At 37.9% G+C, this 23,890-nt stretch overlaps 1 non-coding gene and 1 pseudogene across 1 annotated transcript; both read right to left on the bottom strand.

The window, feature by feature from the left end:
* Positions 1 to 21,024: 21,024 nt before the first annotated feature.
* LOC150064169 (U6 spliceosomal RNA) lies at positions 21,025 to 21,131 on the bottom strand. Its single transcript, XR_016535349.1, has one exon. It is a non-coding gene; the product is annotated as a U6 spliceosomal RNA (small nuclear RNA).
* Positions 21,132 to 21,630: 499 nt separating this feature from the next.
* LOC150064168 (signal recognition particle RNA) lies at positions 21,631 to 21,909 on the bottom strand (annotated as a pseudogene).
* Positions 21,910 to 23,890: the final 1,981 nt, after the last annotated feature.

The raw sequence follows: 23,890 nt of genomic DNA, 5'->3' as shown, positions 1-23,890 counted from the left end.
ACTTCACAAATATTGATACCCCTTCTCATGGTTTGTCCCCACTTCTCTCCTCCCACCCCTCCCCTCATCTTGTTTTCCCCTTCCCTATCCTATTTCAAATACACAAACATATATACAGTATACCAGATAACAAGGTAAGATACTATAACAATATGAGAATAAACAAGGGACAAGAAAAGAGATGAGAAATAACTCTCTTGTTATGGCTCTTGTTTCCATATCCTGGAGGTCCTTTCACTTAGCCTCATCCTATATGGCTTTGTGTATCTAGGTTTTTCTGTGCTTACAATTTTTTTTTAAAGGGTCTCCAATCTGGTCCCAGTGTATCTTTATGTATGATTCCAAACACCTGGAGCCAGATATTACATCCTCCCCAAATACTCTCAAGACTCCCTACCTGCTTCCCCCTTCCCTCCAACTTCCATCAGAGGGGTGAACCATGGATTGCAGAAACCTTGACTTCCTGGCTATATATATATGTATATATATGCATATATATACATATATATATATATATATATATATCCTCTGGAACTCCTTGCTCTTGACTAGATTTTGGGGGTGGCACACTCCTGTCTTCCCCTCAAACAAAATGTGAAGGGAGATTTCACTGCGTCCTTTTAAGTCATTGCAAAGACTTCCCTTCTTTGGGAGTCTCTGTTCTTCGTCTCTAAGTGGTCATTACCTACATGTATAGAGCTTATGTTTATGAAAGAAGGCATGTAGCAAAAGAATAATACATACAAAATTTATGGAATGCAACTATTGTGCGATGGTATGGACTTTTGCTCTTCTCCACTTCTCTCCCCTCTCCTCCAGTATGAGCTGGACTCAATACTGAGACCAAGAAAGCAGGGCTTTGAGAAATTTAACTCCTAGAGGAGATAGACATTCTTCAGAATACTTGTATGTAAGAAGCAGACTCCAAAATGTTAATCTTGTTTGGATGAAACAGCAATGGCTTTGTACTGAGACCGAAAAGACTGATAACAGTGAGAATTTTCTTTCTCTTCTGTATCCTTCAGGACTAAAAATTTCTGGAATAATTTGGCAATGGAATGTGAAGGAGTTAACTGAGGACATATCAGCCTCAGGCTGGGGGGTGGGGAGGAGTTGCTTAAATGGACAAATGTGAGAAAAGACAGGTATACAGAGGGTGCAGTCAGGTGTCAATGGCCCACACCTGTAATGTAATTCTAGCTACAAAGGAGGCTGAGATAAGATGATAGGGTTTTTAAGTTAGCCTGGGCAGAAAAAAGCAATTGAGACTGTGAAGCCAGCAAATATTGGCACAGAAAAGGGAAAGAAGGACAGAAGGAAGGAAGGAAGGAAGGGAGGGAGGGAGGGAGGGAGGGAGGGAGGGAGGGAGGGAGGGAGGGAGGAAGAAAGACATTTCAGTTGTATGAGCGGGGAGATAAGAAGAGCCTCTCTCTGGCAGAGATATTTTTTTTCTGAGAATTTGCCCAAGATTGAATTACACTGGATGTGGATTCTGTAGTGGTTGAAAATGTTACTCTCACCTGAGCCATTTGCTTATCCTCCCCCCCCCCCCTCTCTACAGCATTAGGAATGCAACTTAGGGCTTCATGCTTGCTAGGCAAGAACTCTGCTCGGAGAGCCATGTTCTATATTGTGTGTTTATTTTTTTATTTGCAGTTTTAAGCGTTGAACTTGACTCTCATGTTAGCCACATTCCTCGCCTTTTTTTTTTTTCATTTCCTTTTTTTCTGCTTTAGTTCTTTTTCTAGTCAGGTTTCATGTTTTTTTCCAATCTGGCCTTGGGCCTGCATCCTCTCACGAGAGGTACAACGTTTCATATAGCTGGCATCACATCCACCATGTCCAGCGTGTTCATTGACATAGGGTCTCACTCACTTCTCTAGGCTGGCCTCAAACCTCAAATGCCATTGCTACTTCCCATGTAGCTGGAAACATGGTTATGACCCACCACACCCAGATATTTATTTTTTAAATTCTGGCATCTGCTTGACTTGTTCACAAGACTTTTGGACTATGAACTTTACTACCTCACAATCAAAGGTGTGGTGTTCAGGTTACAATTTCAAGGTTGAAAAAGAAATACAAGGTACAATGAAAGTCTGTAACTCATTAACCTTGGTACTACTCGTAAGTGAGAATAACTAAATAAAGGCACAAGAGACTGAGAATTATACTGTGTACACTTGCCCTATGGTCTTCAATTTTCATTTTCCTGCCACATATAGCTGGGCTCTTAGTTCCTTATTGTCATTCACCTTTTATCTTTTCTTCCTTTTTTTTGCATGTAAAATATGTTTTATTTTTCTTTAAAAGGGTTCAGGGCTTGGTTTTAATCAGGCTGCACACATCTCATCAGTTTGACATCTCTCTCCATGTGAGACGGGCTTCAGCTAGCAATACTTCATTAAATCCAAAATAATACCAAAAGGTTTTAATTTTGAGAGAATGAAAATCCAGTTCTGAGAACATTAGTCTGTAATTTAAAACAAAATAGGGGCAGGTGTTTCATGTTGCTTTTCTTTTCTTTCTTTTAAAAAATTACAAAAATCTCAGTTAGGTCAATTCTTCCACAATCTATTCTCACAGTTTCCTTGTACAGCATTTCAAGCTGAAATTCTGTTTGGTTGCTCAGACCATTTACAGTGACACATCAGAGCAGATACAGTCATGCTTTCTATCCTTTTTCCCCCTTCATTGTAACGCTTTGGCAAATGCAGGAAATAGCACATGCCAATGGTTCTAATCGTTGAATCAGCATTCTAAACTCCTTTTAGGTAGAAAAAAGACTATGAAAATTATTTAATTTAAGAATACACTGTATGCAGCAAGCCAATTTAAAATAGAATAGTCTCTCTTGCTCCGATGTGGCTATTTACATATTTAACATTCATAATCACTGCGGAGACTTCAGTCCTATAAGCATTAGCTTAAATCCAGGGCGTGAATCAGGTACAACTTCAGCTGAACTTTTGTCATTGTTAAAGAATGTCAGCTTCTGGCGCCCTCTTGTGGATAAATGATCTTGGTGTTAGTCTTACTGGCCTTTCAAGTTGCAGCTTGTTTAGGGAAATGTGAAACAATGAATCATTTTCCCATATATTTATGCAAAAGGGATTCAAGTAATGAAACAGTGTGACTCTCTCCTTACTTCCTCCCAGTACTGATGGATTTTATTTACTGGTGAATTCCTATTTGGGCAAATGTGAAAGCTCAAGAACAAAAGCTCTTGCTTGATAAAGCAAATGAAATTCTTACCGGCATTTTGACTTGTTAAATGGGAACATTGATAATAATAGAAGAACCATGCTATTGCTCTTCTTTTTTTTCCCTCCAAAGTGAAGACCCCCTTTAGCATTTTCCTCCAGCTGCAGTGTAAAGGATCCAGTCCCTGGAACCGCAAGAGTTTACACTAGAAGGTTGGGTCCTTTTGGCCCAAACGGGAGTTATGTCATCACAGTGTGTGAGGAATTGGCTAACATATTTATAGGAAAGATTTTTTTTGTTGTTGTCGGTCGTGGGACTTGAACTCTGGGCCTGGGCGTTGTCCCTGAGCTCTTCAGCTCAAGGCTACCGCCTACCACTTGAACCCCCGCACCACTTTCAGTTTTCTGGTGATTAATTGGAGATAAGAAGAATCTCACGGACTTTTTAGTGCCCTGGCTGACTTTGAACCCTGATCCTCAGATCTCAGCCTCTTGAGTATGTAGCCACCACACCTGGCTAAAAGATTTTTTTTTTTTGAGGCAAAATTTAACTATTAGCCTAGGCGGACTTCAAATTTAGGTTCTCTGCCTTGAGTGCTGGAATTATAGATATGCCCCAAACATCTATCAAAAATGCTGTTCTGAAAGCTTTTCTTCTACTGAGGTGACTGGAGTCACTTCATTGTACATTGGAGTTGCTGCAATCCACATAAATATTCCCACTAACCCCTTACCAAATATAGTCTATAGTCGCTCTTACTTAACTCTTCCATACCAGATTAAAAAAAAATGTCAGTTTCTCCGGTGATACTGTACTCCTAAAGGGGACATGCAATAGAGAAAAGTTCAGAATGGAGAGGGATGCTGAGACAAGATAAAATATCAGATTTTTACATTACAAAAGCATATGATTATGTGAACAGGGATCTGGAAAGGCCCAGGGTACAGGAAAAAAACCTGTAAACTTAAGCTCCATGCTCCCATAGTTATAGCATCTATCTCATCATCTAATTCTTGCCGGGCTCCTTGTCTCATGCCTGTAATCCAGCTACTCAGGAGGCTGAGATCTGAGGATAGCTCATCTCCTATTACCCACCAGAAAACCGGAAGTAGTGCTGTGGCTCTAGGGCTAGCCATATCCTTGAGCTGAAGAGCTCAGGGACAGCGCCCAGGCCCAGAGTTCAAGCCCCATGACCAACAACAGCAACAAAAAATTGATTCTTTAAAAAACTAGTTATGAATGTAAATGTATTAATATATTTTCATGCTAACAGAATTAATGTATGAAATTTCTCATAATTAGCTGTAAATATTTATGCTGTGAGTATGGAAATGACACCTGAATAGCAAATGAAATATCTTTGAATCATGCATTTGCAATGAATATTTTAAATCAGTGTAATTGAATCTTGCTTATAATTATGGTAAAACTACAATAATGGCTCTTTTTTTTTTGAAATAGCCTTTTCAGTTTTGTTTTTAACTCCAAGAAGCTTCTGTCAGGGGAGTTGACTGCAGGAACAAAATATAAAGTGGAGACATACACGGAACATACTTCAAAATGAAAATGCCATTGGCTTTCACATGAACACTCTGGGGAGAAAATGTTAATGAAGCTCCGATGAGTGTGAGGGAAACTCTAATGATGATGATAAGGTAGGTGTGCCGTTATACAAATGATTATCATAAGCTGTGACATCTATTTTTTAAATGCAGTAAGGTGGGCTGAAATTGGTACTTAGGGGATCATGGTACATTCCTCTTCCCTAGCTCATCAAAAATGACTTTCGTGATTGTTTCTAACTTCTCTTTGTATGATAGTGTCCTGACATCTGACAGAGACAATCAGACTGACAGGAACTTCAAGTCAGTTTCAATACTCCTTTCATTATTCACAGGACTAAAGGCATTTTCATATTGATCCTGAGAGTGGACTGTGCATGAATATGAATAAGAGTCTGCAGCAGGCTTCACCAGAACTGCCTGTCAGTACTCCATTCACAAGGATTCTGGGATAGGCTTCGGAATTTGCTATGGTCTGTGAACCTTAGTAGGACACAAACAAAGTAAGTTAGGGGCTGCCACACCCAAGGCACTTTGTTGAATACCTTTCTTGGAATTCAGATAAGAGATTGAAAATATTTCTTTCTGTGTGGTTAGAAAGAAATGATGTAGAATTGTCTGGGGGATGACGTGCCTCATGGAAAGGGACATCATTTGAAAGAAATGCAGATCACTCATCAAGTTTCCAGTTGGAGGTAGACTGCACAGAAAAGATAGTCCACAGATAACCCAGTCAACCTATAGAAATGGGGAAATCATACACCAGTGTGGTTTTCAGTGCAGCAAATTCTTTGTAAAGAATAGCAGTAGATAATGGAAATAGAATATAAGAATGCAGAAAGACACGCACCCCATCCAGTAATATGGACTTAACTCAGGGCTTCACACCAAATACCACTTTAACCCCAGTGGTAAAAGATGGGAAAAAATCATAGTGTATATGAAAATCTGAAAATAATATAAACAAGAATTAGACTACTTTATTAAGTCAAATGGCTATACAATGGCAAATATTTCTCCATTATTTTGTGCACAGCATTATAATTTAAAAACTAATGTTAATTAGTTTTACATATACAAATGCAGTATAATTTAAAACTAAAGTTAGATACTAAGTGTTTAGTTGTTTAGATTCATTAATTTAAAGCATCTGTATGGCCATCCTCTGTGATGATTGTTGTACTTGTACAAAAATTTACAGAGGCAGCAGTTGAAAGTAAAGATGTTTGCCATTTTTTTCCAATGCTACAGTTTGTGGGAACATAGGACATTACAAAACACACTAGATGCACAAGGGAATGCACACCTTAAAAAAGATCTGTAAGCAGAAAATATAATAAGAATAGATGATTACATTATGACATTAAACCATGTAGTGCTCAAGATCATGGTGCCTTGAATCAGAGACCCAGATTCAAATTGTGGCTCTGACAATAGCTTTGTGATCTTAAAGAGTCACAAAAGGCTGATATCAATTCTCCAAGCCTTGGTTTCGTTTGCTTTAAGACAGATATCGATATTGAAGCACCTCTCCTCTACGTTTGTTGAAATTATAACCTGGGCATTGGTTTGTTAGGGCCATTTTGTATGTATTCTAGTTATCTGTTCTCTTCCCAATATTGGGTGAGAGATACCACATTTGTATCTCAAAATCAGCCTCAGAGGTGGCATTTATTTCATGACAACATTAGAGCTTGCTTATCTAGAGTCTTCTAGTGGGTAGAATGACAAATTCAGGCTTAGAATCTGGCCCCAAAAGGGACAGACAGTACTCTCAGGGGCTGTTCAGTGCTGTTCAGTGTCACATTGGAAGGATGGTGGAGGGGGGCGGGGGAGAGAGAGCGAGAGAGAGAGAGAGAAAGAGAGAGAGAGAGAGAGAGAGAGAGAGAGAGAGAGAGAGAGAGAGAGAGAGAGAGAGAGAGAGAGAGAGAGAGAGAGAGAGAGAGAATGAATGTACTTTGTAAGTGCTAGGAAACTGCCAGAAGATTTCGTATAATTTTTTGTGATACTAGGGATTGAACCCAGGGCAGCAGGCATGCTAGGCAGGCCCTCTACCACTGAACTACAATCACAGCCCTGTCATAGGATTCTGAGGGGGGAAACTAGAGTACTAGCCTTTACCAAAAAAGCCCAAGGACAATGTCCAGGCTCTGAGTTCAATCCCCAGGACAAGTTTTATTTAGTTGTACAGTTTGGTTGTAGGTTAATGCAATGTGCCAGTAGGTATGTTACTAATGATTTTTATTGCATCATTTAATAGTGCCAGGGGAAATTCTTGCTTGCTGTGAAATCTGAAGGAAATCCTGGAGATTTGGTCATGACTGTCCCAAATAAAGAGGATTAATTATAGCCACATCATAATTATGCTTGCTGTCTACATTTAACTGAACTGTTGGTGCTTTTGTTTTGAACATTTAAAATAAATGCAAAGTTATTATTGTTTACTTGATTATATTGCTTCGGTTTGTTTCTGCTATTGTCTTCTGAAATTGGGGTTTAAAATAATGAAGCCATTAATCATTGACTTGCTGCTGTCTACTCTGTTTTTGTTTATTCTGAAAGAATTAAAAAGCGATTTTCCTTAACCACATTCTTTCTCTGGTGTCAATCTAAAGGCTACATGGAACTGTTGTGTAAAGACTTGAGAAAAGGAGAGCTGGATACATACGAGTTCCATTTTGCTTGTCTAATTATTCACTTGACATTAATATTTTTGAAAATAATGATAATAAATATGGTAGTATGTGAAGATGTTGGAAACAACTTGGTAGGATTAATTTTATAATTTTTGCATTACTTGCATCACTGAAACTAATACTTCATTAATTTTTTTTTGCCAGTTGTGAGGTTTGAACCCAGGGCCTGGGCACTGTCCTTGAGCTTTCTCAAGGCAAGCACTCTGCCACTTTAGTCACACCACAGCTTCCAGCTTTCTATGTATGGGATATGGAGGAATAGAATCCAGGACTTCGTGCATGCTAGGTAAACACACTACCACAATATCACTTCATCAGTTTTAGGATGGATTAATTCTGAAGATTTTCTCCCTTCCTTCCTTCCTTCCTTCCTTCCTTCCTTCCTTCCTTCCTTCCTTCCTTCCTTCCTTCCTTCCTCCTCCTCGTCCTCCTCCCTCCCTCCCTCTTTCTTTCTTTCTTTCTTTCTTTCTTTCTTTCTTTCTTTCTTTCTTTCTTCTCTTTCTTCCTTCCTTCCTTCCTTCCTTCCTTCCTTCCTTCCTTCCTTTCTTTCTTTCTTTCTTTCTTTCTTTCTTTCTTTCTTTCTTTCTTTCTTTCTTTCTTTCTTTCTTTCTTTCTTTCTTTCTTACCAGGGCTAAAACTCTGGACCTTGTGCTTGCAGACCAGTGCTTAGCTCTGAGTCATGCCTCTAGTCCTTTTATTGCATTGGTCACCTTTGAGGTAGGGACTTGACTCCTGCCTGGGCATGTGTTTGGGCTGTCATCTGTCTATTTTAGGCTTTCCATTGATGTTATTACAACAGGTCAGTGCCATGCCCAGCTGTCACTTGAGAAGAATTTTGTGAACTTTTTTTTTTTTTTGCTTAGATTAGCCACAAACCGTATTCCTTCAGTCTTACTCAGCTTCTCGGGTAGCTCGGATTGTAGACACTGGTGCCTGGCTGTTTCTGGAGAATTAAAAAATAATTCTTTCACAATTAGCTCAGATTTTTGTAACTAGTTTCTTCTAAGCATCTCTCTAAGTAAGTCTCCATGGCCTTATTTAGAATCACCTGGATTAATGTTGACCTTGAATAGATTCAGGATCCATATTGATTGGAATCCAGATGTGAACACACTTAGAAGCTCAGTAGAACTAGAAGAAGATATGTTAAAGCAGAGTTTCTACTACAGGTTAGGGGAAGTTTATATGTTTTGGATATGAGGAGAAAAGAAAGTGGGTTGCATCTAGAAAGATGAATGCTTGCCTGAAATGAGCCTTGCTTTCTAAAACTGAAGCGTTAGAGTGAATGACTATCCAGAAACCTGTGCAACTGAAGCTGAAAGAGTTGCTGTTGCGATGTGGTGATTCATTTCAGTCAGAGATAAAAGAGATTGTTGTCACATCAAGACTATGTGCATCAGTATTTTATCTATCAGTGTACAGAAGGTGTCATGTCTGCTTGAAAGCAATTGATATGCTCTTTGTTTCCAAAGAAGTAAAAGGTAAAAGTAGGTTTTTGGTTGCTCCTTATTCATACAATGATAACTCAATTAGAACTTGTTTAGAGAGTAATTGGGAAGTTGACTATACATCTATATCCTAATTTTTTTATATATTGTGAATAAAAGTAGTCAAACAGAAAATACAACTGAAATAATTTTTGCCTATCAATGATATTCTAATATTTATGTGTGATTTATTTAATAAGCTATAGAAATGATTGATTTTGCTACAAATATAAAATATATGCAGGTAAGTGTGTATATATGTATGCACACATTTATTCATTTATTATCTATCAATACATATGATTGATTCTGGTCTTGTGATGTATTTTTCAAAGTTAAACATGTAAAATTAAATATTAACACAGTTTTCCATGTATGATAATACATGAATCCTCTCATGTACGTGGTTGAGAGAACAATTTGAACAGTGGTTGGAACTGGCTGTATACTATGAAGAAGAAAACGCTATATAAATGTTCCTACTTTTTTTCCTTTTAGAGAAATATACTAACTTCAAATACTTCAAAAGACAGGTTTATATGCTATATACATAAATATAAATATATATAATAATTGAGTGTAGAAACCACTGGGACAACAATGAAATTTGATACACAGTAAATTCCTGCTAATTTTCAGAATTATAAGCACAAAACTGGATAGAGGCCTGGGTTCGATTTCTCGGTACCACATACATAGAAAAAAGCTGGAAGTGGTGCTGAGGCTCAAGTGGTAGAGCTCTAGCCTTGAGAAAGTCCAAGGACAGTGCTCAGGCCTGGAGCTCAAGCCCAGGACTGGCAAAAAAAACCAAACAAAACAAAACAAACAAAACACACACACACACAAACTGGATAGAGTAGGAACAAGGTCTCATAGAAATTTTCCAAATCAATAGAAATTCTGTAACTATTACCATATATAGACAACTGTGAATACATAAAGAACAAGATTATAAATGAGAGTTGACAGAGCAGGCACTTGCTTCTAAATCAAATCTGTGAAAAAGCTGTACCAATCACTCCATTAAGAATCCTGTGTGCTATTTTGACCTGTTGTAGTAATTTCAACAGCTTTGACTTCACACTGACTGAACTGCTATTCAAAGTATGTTCATATAATACCTACACATCTGGGCAGACTGCATTCATTTCCTAAGCTCAGTGAATATAGCAAATTTCCCCACAGAAGTGAAAAGAATTCTGATTAACCTAACTCTAAATCTCTTCTTCTGCTTCTCAATCTGCTTCAAAGGCCCACACCCACCCTTGCACCCATTCGTGATGGTTCCCTCTTCACTCCCTAAAATACTCCCGGGTCCCGGGGAGCTCTGTTAGTCATCTGATCTCTGGTTTCCTATGTAGTTCCAAGTACTACAACAGATTTTTTTTTTTTGCCAGGCGTGGGGCTTGAACTCACGGCTTGAACACTACCCTTGGGCTTTGTTAAGGCTAGAGTGCAGAGAGAGCTCTAGCCCTCAGCTACAGCACCACTTCTGGCTTTTTCTGTATATGAGGTATGGAAGAATCGAACCCTGGTCTTCATGCATGGTAGGCAAGCATTTTATCACTAGGCCAGACTCCTGCCTCCCTACAACAAAAATTAGCTTCTTACTAAGTGCATCACGTGGAAACTTTTGGTGGCCTGGGAGTCCGAAGATGAGTGAGTGTTTTTTTTTCCCTTTGGTAATATTTTAGTTCCTTCATATTGGCGTTGTGTTTTTGGGCAGGTGCCTTAAACTATCAGTGCTTCAATCTTCAACTTTACCCCTCCCATTGGCTCAACCTCTACTCCTAACTTCTAGTGATACCACTGAATTAGAACTTACCTTAAATAACCTTTTAGTTTTTATGTATTTTATTCTTTCTGGTAGGATTTTGCTAAGGCATTATGTCTTCAAGACTAGAGATTCATGTAGCCATCTCTAAAGCAGAAAATATGTGCTGAGCAGAAGATATTATGATATTATGGAGGCTAACAACTTCCAAAGTTGGCAGAATTACTTAGAAAATGGGAGAACTGCTTGGCACTGGTGGCTCACATCTGAATCCTATTCACTAGTATAGTAACAGCAAACTTCAGAGTAATGGTTTTCTGGATGATGATGGCAGATCATTTGATTTTATTTCAAATGACATTATTTGAACTGGTCATCTCAAAAGGTCAGTCCGTACATTATCATATTAATCACAAATATCTATATTTCTATTTATATGTATGTATGTATGTATGTATTTGCAATTTATTTACTGCAAGGTCTCATATAGATCAAAGTATGCAGTCAGTAAACAATTATATTATAGAAATCTTCTTCTGGTCATAGCTAGACAAATGTTAAACGATAAAATAGATTTTAAATAAAATGCCCTAGTAGCATTTTTACATAACTGCACTACTCCTTTAGATGCATGTTTCTTTTTTCCTAATTCATTTGATTAACATTTGAAATTTCATTTCAGATGTTTTGGAGGCATTCCTAAGATTTTTGACTTTGCTCTTTATTTTGCTTTATTTCTTAAATAAAAGATAAGCAGCTTAGAGAAAAACATTCAAATTTGATTGACCCTGATATAAAATTTAGCTTTACATCTTCTATTGTGATTTAATTTTAAACAAATATTATCAGTCTTTGCTATAATCTAATTTCTAATTAATCAACAATATGTCAAGAAAGCTAACTCTAATTTACAGAGTAGGTGGCTTTAGAATCTAATAAGTCAGAGCATTTTTCTCAAAGTTTTCAAGTTATTTCTGAAAAATGGACTGTGAACACATTGTATTTTCCATAGGAATCTATAATTGAGATAGTGTTCCTGCTAAGTTAGTTACCAGCCAATAAGTCACAGTTATGACAGAGAGCATAAGATTAAAGCGATGATTAATGATGAGCCAGAGTGGAAGCTGGAGCTTGGTGCTTGATCTCTAGCACTATCAGCGTATGAGAACAAAAAGAAAATACGAAACAAAAAATAAACCCACATACGATCAACAATAAGGCTTTTTTTTTTTTTTTTGACAGTCCTGGGGCTTGAACTCAGGTTCTGGGCACTGTCCTTGGACACTTTTTGCTTAAGCCTCGAGCTCTGCCACTTGAGCTACAGTACCACTTCCAGCTTTTTCTATGTATGTGGTACGGAGGAATCAAACCTGAATCTTAGTGCAGGCTAGGCAAGCATTCTACTACTAGGCCAAACTCCCAGCCCCAAAATAAGGCTTTTTGAGTAAGTGCTATAGAGAACTGGCAAAGCATTTTCTTGGTATTTATGAAGACTCAGGGGTATTCTAATTTTAATTTATTTATTTAAATGTATTTTTTGAATGGCTCAATGTTCTGTGTACTGCAGTGAATGCAAATATAAAGACCTATTTTTTGACATCTGGGAACAAAATTGAAAAAGTAAAGCAAAGTTAGCAAAGCTAGGTGAAAATGCTAACTATGAAAACTTAGTTGCCTTTGGGAACCAGAATAACACAGGCCATTTAAAATCTGTCCAGGGGTTTGACTGATTTACATTCATCTTCTTTGCAGCAAGCAAAAGTACTTTAAATGATGTTGTTACCAGTACTGTCTGCTTAAATTTATGTTTGTCTCTTAAAAAATTAAATAGCATACCATTTAAATATTTAAAACCTGATTAAGTACTTCAATCTTGGTAGATGGAAGAGAGTTTCCTCCTTATCCATCTTGGTTTGTATCTTTAGGGCTCGTCTAGTCTGTATATACTCTTTTATTTTTTTTTAAATACCAGATAGCTACAAAAGGGGGAAATTTAAAGAACCTTTGTTCCAGAAGAAACAGGCTAGTTTCCTCAAGTTATATAGGAAGTGCTATCTTTAGCTGATGAATATTGTTCTTCTCCTTCCCTTCCAAGAAGGTGTGTATGGGGACTGAAGCTTAGGCGTCAGTTTGGAAGAGTGGGATAAACAGTTATCAAATGCCCTGCTCAAAAGAGAAAACTGTGCTTTGGGTTGCAGTTATAGTTCAAATTTACTGCTCAATACTCTAAACACTTTTTTAAAATTATTTGTGTACTTTATTCTTATTATAGAGGTGACATACAAAGGGATTGCAATGACATGAGTCAGGTAATGAGTACATTTCCTTTTGTATAGTCTTCTGTTCCCTCATTCTCTCCTAGTCCCTCCCTCCCATCTCTATGAACAAGGTGTATAGTTCATGTTTATCAGTGTCCTGTGAGCTCTACTGCTGCACTTTTCCACCCTTTTCCCCTCAAGTTTCGTACCCTCCCCCACCCTCCTGAATACATACACTTGAATACAACATACATAAGGAAAAGAAGACAAAATCATCAAAAAAATAAAAATCTAAAAAATAAAAAAATAAAAAACAAAAAAGAAGAGAGATCTCTTGTTTCCATATCTTGGAGTTCATTTTGAGAAATATATATATATATATATATATGTATATATATACACATACACACATATAAGTTTATGTTAATATGAAGAGGCACTTAGGTATGATGGCTTTGGAGGCTGGGAGCATACCCTAGTGGTGGAGTGCTTGCCTAGCATGCACGTAGTCCTGGGTTCAATTCCCTGGTACCAAATACACCGAAAAAGCCAAAGGTGGTGGCTGTGGCTCAAGTGGTAGAGTGCTAGCTTTGAGAAGGCCAAAGGATATTGCTCAGGCTCTGAATTCAAGGCCCATGTCTGGCAAAAAAAATAAAAAGAAAAAAAGAAAAGAATTCACCTTGAATTTTGTTGCTTTGTCCTGTTGCTCCATCTTCAAAGTTGATCATTTTATCCTTGTTTCTCTCACAGTGTCCTTATGACCACCTCACTCCTCACTTGAACCCACGATGTAACAGAGATCCGTGTTATGATAGTGGTCAGATAATGCAGAAAAATCTTATTATACTACCAAACTCCCACTGACTGTGGAAAATAATAGAGAACCATTTTTTCATATAATTTTATTGTAATTAATAGAGGGGTTACATTATGTTCACCAGATAGAAGATGCATTACTTCACAAACACTGATACATTTCTCATGTCTTGGTCCCCATTTTCCTCCCCCCATCCCCGCCCCTCATCTTGTTTTCTCTCCTTCCCTATCCTATTCGAATAACCAAATAAGCATATATACAATATATCAGATAACAGGGTAAAATAATGTAACAATATGAGTTAACCAAGGCCCAACAAAAGAGATGAGAGGTAACATAGTACATTAAGGACAATAAACACTCATTATATGGCTTTTGTTTCTATACCCTGGAGGTACTTTCATTTTGCGTAATCTTTTATGGCCTTATATATCTAGGTTTTGTTCTATTGTAGCTCTCTGCTAGGAGAGCCCAAGGTTTCTACTGATTATGACAAATGAGGGAAACCATTGACCTATGTTTCTTTGAGTCTGGCTTACTTCGCTTAATATGATTTTTTCTAAGTCTTTCTATTTCCTTACAAATGGGTCGATGTCTTTCTGAGGGCAGCATAGAATTCCGTTGTGTATAAATACCACATCTTGTTGATCCACTCATCAACTGAGAGGCATCTAGGTTGATTCCATATCTTTGCTATGGTAAATAGTGCTGCAATGAATATTGATGTGCTAGTGGATTTATTATGTCTTTGTTTCTGGATGATTGGGTAAATGCCAAGTGGTGGAATTGCTGGGTCATAGGGGAGCTCTATGTTTAGTCTTTTGAGGAACTGCCATACTGCTTTCCATAGTTGTTGAATGAGTTTGCACTCCCACCAACAGTGTAGTAGTGATCCCTCCTGGCCACATGCCCTCCAGCATTTGTTGTTATTAGATTTCTTGATCCTGTCCATTCTAACTGGAGTGAGGTGGAATCTTAGAGTTGTTTTGATTTGCATTTCTTTTATGGCCAGAGATGTCGAGCATTTCTTCATGTGTGTATAGGCCATTCTTATTTCTTCAGAGAAGACTTTAAGTCTTTAGCCCATCTTTTAATGGGATGGTTATTTATTTGGAGAGTAGTTTTGGAGTGATTCAATTTTTTGAGCTGTTGATATATTTTAGATATGAGGCCTTTGTTTGTTGTATGGTTAGTGAAGATCTTCTCCCACTCTGTAGGCTTTCTAGTTAGTTTGCTAGCTATGTTCTTTGCCATACAGAAGCTCTGCAATTTAATGCAGTCATACTTATCCAGACTTCCTTTGATTTGTTTTGTTATTAAGAAAGTTTCTACCTGTGCCAATGAGATCTAGTGTATCTCCTATTCCTTCTTGTAAAGTTTTCAGTGTGTTGGCTTTTACCTCGAGGTCTTTGATCCATTTGGAGTTAATTCTAGTTCAGGGTGACAGAGAAGGATCCAACTTTAGTTTTCTGCAGGTGCTTAGCCAGTTCTGCCAGCACCACTTGTTAAGAGGCTGTCTTTCTTCCATTCTGTTTTGTGGCTCCCTTATCAAAGATTAGGTGGCCATAGGCTTGTGGGTTGATTTCTGGGTCTTTCGGAGAACGAATTTTTTTTTTGCATGGACTAAATTGTTTTGGGGGTAACACTTGCAAATGAAAGCGTTTGATTAACACAACTAAAATGGAAAGGAATTCTACACAAATTAGAATTCTACACAAATTCTACACAGATTAGCAAAGACTTGGTGGTTACTTAATGACTTCAAAGCTGTTTGTAGAAGTGTTGTCTCCTTCCTTCCTTCCTTCCTTCCTTCCTTCCTTCCTTCCTTCCTTCCTTCCTTCCTTCCTTCCTTCCTTCTTTCCTTCTTCCTTCCCTCCTTCCTTCCTACCCTCCCTCCCAATTCGTTCCCTTCCCTTGCCTTCCCTTCCCTTCATTCTCTTCTTCTCCTCTTCCTCCTCTTCTTATTTTGGCTCCCCTAAATGAAAGTTTCATGGCCATGTTCTACAGAGCTCCATAAATCCAAGAGGTCAAGGCATTAACAAGAGCCTTTCTGGCTTCAGTCTTACTTTCCTTATGTTTATTCTCGACCTAAATCTAGTTAGGGGCAAGAAGGACAGCAGTGACTCAATCTCAGGACATAGAAATGTTTCCCCTCACCCAATGTCAATAAAATTTAATTAATGAGTTTTATTGACCTAACCTTAATGAGATTCTGTAAATCAAAAGGATTACTGCTCTTACAAAATCTTCAACAACTTATTTCTTTGAAGGTTTATTTCTTTGAGTCCTCCTCCCCCTCCCCCTCCCCCTCCCCCTCCTTCTTCTTCTTCCTCTTCTTCTTCTTCTTCTTCTTCTTCTTCTTCTTCTTCTTCTTCTTCTTCTTCTTCTTCTTCTTCTTCTTCTTCACTCTGGTCCTGGGTGTTGTCCCTGAGCTCTTCAGCTTCAGGCTACTGCCCTATCCCTGGAGTTACAGTGCCATTTTCAGTTTTCTAATGGTTAATTGGAGATAAGAGTCTCATGGTCTTTAGTGCCTGGGCTGTCTCTGAATAGCAATCCTCAAATCTCAGCCTCCTGAGTAGTTAAGATTACAGGCATGAGCCACCATGCCCTACTTGAAGTCTTCATTTCTCTCTCTCTCTCTCTCTCTCTCTCTCTCTTTCTCTCTCTCTCTCTCTCTCTATATATATATATATATCTTCTCTCTCTCTATATATATATCTCTCCATTTATTAAATTCCTTTCTAGCACACTCTTCATTTCAAAAGAATTAGAATACTAGATCAAAAAATTTTATTTAAAATATCTCATATATATTAAAGACAGAGTCTCATGTTATAGTGGCATGTGTAAGATGAGAGTTTGACATTGGCAGTAAGAATGGATAAACTACAGGAAGATCGACAGAACTGAGACGGCAATGAGAAGGGTTTGTATGTGAGATTTAGGATCTAAGAAAAGCTGAAGTTCCAGAAGGGCATCTCAGCATGGAAGCAGAACATGTGATGTCTTGAAGACAAATAGGCCTTGTTTTTACTTCCCTTCTGCTATTAGAATCAGAGCAACCTTGGGTAGTTAACCACCCTTGGTCTTAGAATATTCAGCCAAAATGGTGAAACCTATTTCAGGCTTTGCTATAATCTCGTCATATTCCCACCAGATGCCTGTAAAATAGACACTCTCTAAACCCTAGAGTGGAGTGCCACCTCTGATATGAACCCACTGGCTCCATCTCCTGGTATTTACACCTGTGTAAAGTTCCTTTCCACTTTATCCCTGAGTTTGATCCATGTGACAATAAAGTGAGTTATTATTTTTGATTGAATTGATTTGCTTTAAAATATTAATCCTATTGAAAATGTATTTCAGGTAATAATATTACTTTTCATGTCAGTAAAACAACTGTTGTGCAATTGAAAGACTCATGTTATTGAAAAATTTACACAAACCATACATTTAATATAGGAAGGAACTCAAAGGCTTCTTAATAAAAAGGAATACTTCAGGTTGTTCTGAATAAAAAAATGAAGAGTGGAACTGGATCCTTTTCTATCGCCTTGTACCAGTGTCAATTTAAATGAGTCAAAGACCTTAATGAAAGACTAGAAAGCATGAAATGATTACAGGAAAGTGTAGAAAAAAACATAGATCTTCACACTGTCAGGGACTTTCTGAGTAAAGATCCTAGAAACACAGTAGATCAAAGAAAAAATGAAGAAATTGGGTTCTATCAACATAAAAAGTTTCTGCATAGCAAAGGACACAGTTAACAAGCTGAAAAGACAGCTTACAGAATAGGAAATCTCTGCCAGCTATACACCTAATCTAGATTATACTGAAAACTTAAGGAACTAAACCCTAAAAGAATCAAGAACCCAATTAATAAATGGGCTAAGGAGCTAAACAGAGACTTCTCAGAAAAAGTGAAAAATGGACAACAGGCATGAATAAATGCTCAACATTGTCCTTAAAGGAAATGCTAATCAAAACGATTCTCAGTTAGAATGGCCATCATCAAGAATACAATTGTTGGGGCTGGGAGTTTGGCCTAGTGGTAAGAGTGCATGAAGACCTGGGTTCGATTCTTCAGCACCCCACATACATAGAAAAAGCCAGAAGTGGTGCTGTGGCTCAAGAGGTAGAGTGCTAGCCTTGAGAAAGCCCAAGGACAGTGCTCAGGCCCTGAGCTCAAGCCACAGGACTGGCAAAAAAAAAAAAAAAAGAATACAATCGTTAACAGATGCTGGTGTGGGAGGGTGAGAAAAGTACAATGTTGAAGGGAATGTAAACTTGTTCAAATACTCTGAAAAGCGCTATGGAACTTTCTTGAGGAAATTAAACACAGAACTGCCCTGTGATCCAGCAATCCCACTAGTGGACATTTATCCAAAAGATTTCAAACTAAGATACAGAGAGCCACATGTCCATTGCAGCACTGTTCACCATAGCCAAGATATGCAGTCAGCACAGAAGACCCTCTGTGGCTGAGAGTCAAGAAAATGTGGTATGTATATGCAATGGAATTACACTCAGGCATTAAAAAACTGATACTGCATTATTTGAAATAAATGGAAGGACCTGGAAAAAAATCATGTTAAGTGAAGTAAGTCAGGCCCAGACAGGCAAAGGATGCATGTTTACTTTCATAAATAAATAATTCAGGGGCGAATCCAAGTGCAAATATGTGTGTTAACTGAAATATGGTAGCTTCAGGAGAGAAATCAAATGGTGTAACTCCTTAGAAAGGAGTCTAACAAAATAAACACTGAATCATGTATTTGAAAGCATGTGTGTGTGTGCTCATGTGTGCGTGACCGGAACAAACAAACAAGCAAATCCAACAATAGCAAAAACCCAACAAAACAAAACAAAAAACTGAAGAAGAGTCATCTGGAGGGATGGGGGGTCAGAATGAGGGCTAACGTTGATTTAGAGTCATTGTATTCATAAAATGTGCTGTTAAATGGCAACTCTTTGGTACAACTAAAGATAATTAAGCCCCCAAACAAAAAACCCAGAAGCAAGAAAACAGAAGCAGTTTTCCCTGTTCCCAGCAGAGGTCCTCAGCCCCACAGAGTATCAGCTACTGCTGAAGCATCTGAGTGTGCAGCAGCTGGCTCTTGAGACTCACCTGCTTATTTCAGATACCAAATCACAATAAATACTTTTTAGTTAGCTTCTTTTAGAGAAATTTACTAGATGAAAGTGAAGAATGCGGGAGTAACACAGCCATTATGCATAAGCCTAAGTTTTGATCATTGCACCTTTGCTCATTACTTGCTTTGAACTATTTGATTTCTGGTAGAAAAACAAAAGAAAAAAGCATTAAAAAAAAAGAAAAGAAAAAAAGAAAAATATTTTTTTGGTAAAATAGAGAAAAAGCCCAGAAATACAAATAACTAATAAGTGTATATTGCTATTTGAAATAACTAGGCAATACTTTTAGCTTGTTTTATCTCGTCACTCATTTTTTCCCTTCTATTTTAACTCTGAGGTATTTTGAGTCCCTCCTCTATTCCTCATTGCTTGTGGGGCTTGAACTGAGAGCCTGGGTTCTGTACCTGAGCTTTTTTGCTCTTTGAGCCAAAGTTCCACTTCTGCTTTTTTTTTTTTCTTAATTAGAATTGTTGAATAGGGTGACCATGTAGAATTATGGACCTTTCTCTTGATAGAACTTACTAGTTTTGTGGTTCTGGGCATGGGATAAATGATGAACAAGATATCTTAAAACAACCAACAGTTGATAAAAAGGAGATTAAACTTGAAGACAGTGGCTTCTCCTAATCTATACTTAATGTTGTTTGCTGATGCCTTGCTTTATTCTGGTATTGTCTGCTGCATTTCTTTTTAGCCAGTGGCTGTGTTATTACTCTAAAGACTTTTAGAGGTCAGTGGCAAACCATTAATGGACATCTGGGGGACATAGCTGGCCTTTGTCAAAAGTTGGTCTATGCTGCTTTGAAAATCTAGGAAAAGTAAGTAGGTTTAAAGACTTTTACAAATAGTTTCTGCAGATAAAAGGTGAGTGATTGTCTGTTAATGGGAGTGTTAACTCGTTCAACCACTCTGGATAAACCTCTTGATTTCATATCCCAGAGTTTATTTCATTTAGTCTCATTCTATATGACCTTATGGACCTAGGTTTATCTTGTGTGATTATTGTTCTTAATGTACCATGTTATTTCTCTTTTCTTTTTTTGCCCTTGTGCAATTAAGTCACACATATCCTTAAGTTTTCTCCATAGAGGAAATGAATCTATAAATGTCACAATTCACTTGGGGCTCATACTTACATACTTTATTGCTGTCTTAGTCTGGTTTGGTGTTTTTTTTTCTTTTCTGTGTGAGTGTGTGTGCTTTGGTAAGGTTGAGAGTAGATATGCTTGTTCTCCTATTTCTATATATAAACAAGAGAAGTATCTTTTTATTGTACTTTATTGTTGGAGTGATGTATAGAGGGGTTACAATTACATTTGTCAGGAATTGGGTACATTTCTTCTTCTTCTTGTTCTTCTTGTTCTTCTTCTTGTTCTTGTTGTTCTTCTCCTTCTTCTTCTTCTCCTTCTCCTTCTCCTTCTCCTCCTCCTCCTCCTTCTTCTTGTTCTTCTTGTTCTTCTTGTTCCTCTTGTTGTTGTTGTTGTTCTCCTCCTTCTTCTTCTTCTTCTTCTTCTTCTTCTTCTTCTTCTTCTTCTTCTTCTTCTTCTTCTTCTTCTTCTTCTTCTTCTTCTTCTTCTTCTTCTTCTTCTGCTTTGCCATTCTGGGGCTTATACTCAGGCCTGAGCACTGTCCTTGGGCTTTCTCAAGGCTAGAGCTCTATCACTTGAGCCATTGCACCACTCCCTGCTTTTTTCTATGTATGTGGTACTGAGGAATCAAACCCAGGTCTCGGTGCATGTTACGTAACCACTTGACCACTAGGCCAAATTCCTGGCCCAGCACATTGCATCTTTTTTTAATATTCTTTTTTATTGTAATTAATAGAAGGGTTACATTTTATTCACGAGATAGAAGGTGCATTACTTCACAAGCATTGATATCCCGTCTCATGTTTTTTTGTGCCCATTTCCTTCTCCCACCCCCTCCCCTCATCTTGTTTCCCTCCTTCCCTTTCTTATTTCAAATAAACAAATAAACATATATTCAATACACCAGATAACAAGGTAAGATACTGTGTAAAAATATGAGCTAACCAAGGGACAAAAAGAGAGATGAGAAATAACATAGTACATAAAAATATGGAACGCTTCACGAATTTGCATGTCACCCTTGTGTAGGGGACAAGCTAATCTTATCTGTATTGTTCCCATTTTAGTATATGTGATGCCAAAGCTAGCACATATGCTAGAACATTGATATCCCTTCCCATGTTTTTCCCCACTTTCCTTCCCCCCCAATCATCTTGTTTTTGCACTTACGTTCTCCATTTCAAATAAACAAATTAATGTATTTACAACTTACCAGGTATCAAAGTCAGATACAGTAACAATATGAGATAACCATAAGGGAAACAAGAGAAAAGAAATGGCTTCACAAGTACATTAAGAACAATAATCATAAAGTTAAACCTCTTGTTTCCATATCCTAGAGATCCTTTCATTTAGTCTCATCCTATTTGGCCTTATGTACCTAGGTTTTGAGCTATTGTAATCCTCTGCTAGGAGAGTCTTAAATGTGTACAACCTTAGCCAGAGAGGAAAAAGGATTGAATCAAATAAGAAATATAAAAGGCAAACATCAGATTATATATGGTTAGGAAGATGACTTGGTTTAGCTCTTGTTTTCACTAGGAATATATTCATTATTTCCCTTATTTTGTTCCCAATATATGGCAAATCATGACAGAATATTTTTTTTTAGCAATTAATTTTTGGGTGTGGTTGTAGGTGTGGAAAACTGGGAGGGAACTGGTCTGCTTTTTCGACCTGGGCCGGTTCACCCTCCTTAGGCAACCTGGTGTTCCCCCGCTCCCGGGAGGTCACCATATTGATGCCGAACTTAGTGCGGACACCCGATCGGCATAGCGCACTGCAGCCCAGAACTCCTGGACTCAAGCGATCCTCCGGGCTCAGCCTTCCGAGTAGCTGGGATTACAGACGCGCGCCACCGCGCCCGGCTGGTATGCTTTTTCTAAGCTGCAATATCAGCGAGTAGAGATGGAGAAAAGAAAACTTCCAGGCAAAGTAAACACACTTGTGAGAAAAGGATAGGAAATTTGCTGCTTTACCTTCATTTAAAATATATGAGGAAATTACCTTATAATTTTGGTAATTTGTTTTCTTTTCTTTTTTTCTAATTTTTAATTTTTATTTTAATGTAAGGGGGTTTACAGTTATATTCGACAGACAGAAGATGCATTATTTCTCACACATAGATACCCCTTCTCATGTTTTTGTTCCCATTTCCCTCACCCCACCCTCTGCGCTTATCTTTTTTCCCCATTTCTTTTCCTATTTCAAATAAACAAATGAACGTATGTGTAACACACCAGGTAACAAAGTCAGATGCTGTAATAATATGAGATTAACCAAAGGGCAACAAAAGAGAAGAGAAAAAACATAGTGCATTAAGAACAACAATCACTACTAATCCCATGTCGTGGAAATCCATCAATTTAGCCTCACCCTGTAAGGCTTTATGTATCTAGGGTTTGAGTTATTGTAATCCTCTGCTAGGAGAGTCCTAAGTTTGTACTAATTATTACAAATGAGGGAAATTATTGAGCCTATGTTTTTTTACTCCAAGTCTTTCCATTTCCTTACAAATGGGGAGATGCCATTCTTTCTGATGGCAGCACAGAATTCCATTGTGTATAAATACCACATCTTCAGGATTCAATCATCAACTGAGGGGCATCTAAGTTGATTCCATATCTTCACTATGGTAAATAGTGCTGCAACGAACATAATTGAGATAATGGCTTTAGTATATCCTTGTTTCTGGATGATTGGGTAAATGTCAAGTATTGCTGGGTCATAGGGGAGTTCTATGTTTAGTCTTTTGAGGAACTGCCATACTGCTTCCCATAGTGGTTGAAAGAGATTTAGCACTCTCACCAACAGTGTAGTAGTGATCCCTCCTGGCCACATCCCCTCCAGCATCTGTTGTTACTAGTTTTCTTGATCCTGGCCATTCGAACTGGAGTGAGGTGGAGTCTTTAGAGTTGTTTTGATTTGCATTTCTTTTATGACCAGAGATGTTGAGCATTTCTACATGTGTCTATAGGCCATTTTTGTTTCTTTTTCAGAGAAGACTCTCTTTAAGTCTTTGGCCCATTTTTTAATGGGATAGTTGTTTCTTTGGAGATTAGTTTTGGAGTGATTCAATTTTTTGAGTTGTTGATACATTTTAGATATGAGGCCTTTGTCCATTGTATGGTTGGTGAAGATCTTCTCCCATTCTGTAGGCTTCCTAATTAATTTACTAGCTATGTCCTTGGCCATACAAAAGCTCTGCAGTTTAATGCAGTCCCACTTACCCAGCCTTTCTCTGATTTGTTGTGATTTTGGTCCTTATTAGGAAAGTTTCGACCTGTGCCAAGGAGGCCTAGTGTATCTCCTATTCCTTCTTGTAAAATTTTCAGTGTGTTGGCTTTTACCTCGAGGTCTTTGATCCATTTGGAGTTAATTCTAGTGCTGGGTGACAAAGAAGGATCCAACTTTAGTTTTCTACAGGTGCTTAGCCAGTTCTGCCAGCACCATTTGTTGAAGAGGCTGTCTTTCTTCCATTCTATTGTTTTGGCTTCCTTATCAAAGATTAGGTGGCCATAGGTCTGTGGTTTAATATCTGGGTCCTCAGTTCTATTCCATTGGTTTTCAGGACTGTTCTTGTGCCAGTACCAAGCTCTGTAATAGAGTCTAAAGTTTGGAATTGAAATTCCTCCAGCGCTGTTCTTCCTGCTAAATGTTTTTGTTATACAGGGTCTTTTATTATTCCATATGAAATTTTGGATTGCATCTTCTATTTCTTTAAAGAATGACATTGGGATATTGATGGGTATTGCGTTGAATTTGTAGATAGCCCTTATCAAGACTGTCATTTTCACGCTGTTGATTCTTCCAATCCAAGAGCATGGGAGGTTTTTCCATTTCCTCAGTT

Source organism: Megascapheus bottae, chromosome 4 (assembly GCF_031878675.1).
Source record: "Megascapheus bottae isolate mThoBot1 chromosome 4, mThoBot2.hap1, whole genome shotgun sequence".
NCBI lineage: Eukaryota > Metazoa > Chordata > Mammalia > Rodentia > Geomyidae > Megascapheus > Megascapheus bottae.
This window is presented reverse-complemented; position numbering and strand designations above follow the sequence as displayed.